Raw genomic sequence first — 3,777 nt, 5'->3', positions numbered from 1 at the left:
CTGGAAAGAGTGATATCATCCCTACCTTCCTCTTCTCAAACTCTTTTAATCTTAGAGGGATTGGATTTTAGTCCCCTAATCAGTATTGCCTCTGAAACCCTTCCAGTATATCTCTGAATACAGCTATAGATGGTGGAATTCATGGGTCTCGGTCGCCTCCCAGAATTAAACAGTAGCAGAATTCATTTTAAAGCAATTACTGACGTTTTAGAAATAAGATAAATCTACAGATTAAAGATCTTCAAAAGGTCAATGTGTAAGTAACATCAAAGTGAAATGAGATAGAAGACTCAGCAGACTCCTATCTCATTTGACTTTGCTCATTGATAATTGCTCTAAGATGCCTTGTCAAATTCCTAATGCATTTTCCGTAAATTCATTTGGAAGGGAAGGGGTGGGGGAAGCAACAGAATCACAGGAGCTAGAAAACAACTTGCTCACCCAGGCCCTCTGCCCAGAACCTCCAGGCCTCATTGGCATGTTCCCTGAACTAATCAGCAGTGAGATAGTCAGCTGTATTATTTAACTTTTTACCTACAGATACTCTGAACTTTGTAAAGGCAACTTATATTTCAACAGAGCTAATTTAAAGACCTATTGGTATCTAGTTGAACACTTACAGTGGTTATTAAGGCATAGGTTCAAATTACTGGAAAGGATTTAGTGAAGAATCTTTAGAATGTTTATGTAAAAAAAAAAGTTGTTGGAGCAATTGCACACTCTCACCTGAAGGTAGAAGAGTATGGCATATCTTCAAAAACAATTTCTAGCTAATAGCAAGTGCACCCTTCCTCTACAGTTGTCAATTTTAACTTTAATTTTGTTTGCTTAACTTTATATGGATCCAAGATTAAATAAATGAATCAGTCAACTCTCACTCCTGCAATATTTGAATCATACTCAGTAATTATGCCTCCTCACTATTTATGAAGATGAAGGTAATTATTAGAAAAGGGGACACGGTGGCTCAGTGGCTAAGACACTGAATGTGTTGATCAGAAAGGTAGACAGTTAGCGGTTCGGATCCCTAGTGCTGCATAACGGAGTGAGCTCCCATTACTTGTCCCCACTTCTGCCAACCTAGCAGTTCGAAAGCATGTAAAAATGCAAGTAGAAAAATAGGGACCACCTTTGGTGGGAAGGTAACAGCGTTTTATGCACATTTAGCATTTAGTCATGCCAGCCCCATGACCACGGAGACATCTTTGGACAATGCTGGTTCTTTGTAATGGAGATGAGCACCGCTCCCTAGAGTCAGGAATGACCAGCACATATGTGTGAGGGGAAACTTTACCTTTATTATTAGAAAATGCTACAAAATGCTTTAAAAAGGGAGACTAGATGGTTTTATTTGTAATTTTTTTCAGTCAATGGAACAAAACCACTGTTAACTATTAAAATGAGACACAAATGCTTTCAGGTGCTCCTTTTTGCTTACATAATGTCTCTTCCATATTAATCTCTGAAGACTTTATTAGTTTTCAAGTTCAAATCTGATTTGTGAAAGCAAAGGCAAACCATAGATTTAAAACCATCGCTGACTCTGTATTTAGCAAAATACAACATGAAGAACAATGTGGGTTGCTGTAGCAAAATAAAAGAACAATTGTGGCATCTTCAAAATTGCAAGGTTTATTATAGTTTACTATGATATAAATATATGTACCATCCCATTATAGGTTACTCGCTGTTTTTAAAATAATATTTTGGTGGTAACTTTTCTGAAATTGTAGTTATCAGCTTACCTTGTTATAGGTTTGTTGATTTAATATTCTGCTTTTCAAACAGGTAAGCCGGAAAGAAGAGGCACATGGTATTATTTATTTTCCTCGGTGCCAGTTGAAATCTATTTCATGTCAAGCACAGGCTGATCTAATTAAGCAATCTAATTAAATATACATAACCTCTCTCTTATTTCATCTTAAGGCTGCATCATTTTCTCCCTTTTTTTTTTGTTAGCCTACAGCTACACAAATTAATGAGGATGACAGTGCTTTGCCAATGTGGGCAGATATTTTTTTTCTAAACTATACAGGGTCAGATCAGGTCAGTTTTGAATGGGAAACCACCAGAAAATCCCAGAGCTGTAAGCTATTTTTTTTTTCTCAAGTTGGAAAAAAATAGTCCGGAAGAAGACAGTAGCAACCACTTCTATCTTGTTGAAATTATATGGATATGAAGTCATTAGCAGATGAGCTGAATTTGAGACCATCTTCAGCTTCAACTAAGTCTGGAAGAATTAGGGTTGGATTCTGTGTAGCTCTTTTTAATTTAGCATGGTGTAAGCATCTTACTGTGGCTTAAACTATGGTTAACAAAGACATATCCTTAGTGTGATGTATAAAGGCAAGCAGTATCTTGCTGGTTTAGAGAGTCTTCAGTTTAATCTCTAAGTCACGGGTGTCAAGCTCGCTGCATCATGTTGCCGTCACGTGACATATTGCAATGGTTTTCACTTTCGGGGAGCTGAGGTGAGCATGGCCCGTGCTTGATGCATCCGGCCTGTCAGTTTGACACCCCTACCTACGTCATATAAACTCATGCTGGCTGGGGAATTCTGGGAATTGAAGTCCACGTATCTTCAAGTTGCTAAGGTTGAGAAACACTGTTCTAGGTGACATTAGACTCTTTGCCAGCGATGCCTGCAGTTAAGATGGCTGCTGCAACCACTCAACCCACACACCCTTTTTTTTTGCATGCAACCAGTGGTGGGTTTCAAAAATTGTTCGAACCTACTCTGTGGGTGTGGCCTCCTTTGTGGGAGTGGCTTGCCACCCATGTGACTGGATGGGAGTGGCTTGCCGCCCATGTGACCGGATATGAAGATGCCGACGACACTTGTCAGAACCACCTTAAATTACCTCACACAGAACACGGGCATGCATAAGAATATGATGTAAACTTGCTTTTTAAAAGGCATCTTTGGTTTGCGTTAAAACAACTTCAACAAACGCAATGTTCTGATTGCACCACAAACGAAGTAGTCATCTTTACCTTTCACAGAGGCACTGAGTTTTATAAATATGAGCATGGTAGTGTAGAATAATCATATCCAAGGACCAGTGATGGGTTTCAAAAATTTTTAGAACCTCTTCTGTAGGCGTGGCCTGCTTTCCGGGTCCACTGGTGGAACCTCTTCTAACCGGTTTGGTAGATTTGATGAACCGGTTCTACCGAATAGGTGCGAACTGGTAGGAACCCACCTCTGCATGCAACACACATAAACTATGGCTCTTCAGTTACACAATCACAACCATAATCCAGACTTTTTAAAATCTTCCCTGGGGATGCCCCTGTTGTTTACCCTTGTAGAAACTGCATACAATAGAAACATAGTATTCCAAGGTGATAGGCAGTCAGCTTTGACGCTATTTCCTTACTTGCAGGCAACGGAGAGAGAGGAAAATGAGCAAAAGATGACCTAGGAATTCATGAAAGGACATGATTCTGTTCAGTGTTTGCAATTCGAAGTGGTACATCTATCTAAGCATCAACTTCTGTTGAGAGGCTTGCTTATGGCTAAGTTTAGTCTTCACATCCTTTCAAAAGGATGGGAAAACATACATTCCAGTTCCAATTGCTGCTATTTCTTCAGCTCAGGGCTATTCCAAAATATTTTTTATGACAGAGGCAAAATAGTGTTGCCCAAGAGGCTGTCAAACTGAGTTTGCAAAAATAGCTATTGGTTTTGGCCCATGAGAGAGAGAGGGGGCGGGAAGAGTCATAAGGCCCAATCTACACTTTGAGCAGGCAAACAGCAAGTTTATTAAAAGCAAC

Source organism: Thamnophis elegans, chromosome 5 (assembly GCF_009769535.1).
Source record: "Thamnophis elegans isolate rThaEle1 chromosome 5, rThaEle1.pri, whole genome shotgun sequence".
Lineage (NCBI taxonomy): Eukaryota > Metazoa > Chordata > Lepidosauria > Squamata > Colubridae > Thamnophis > Thamnophis elegans.
Note: the sequence above shows the minus strand (reverse complement) of the source record.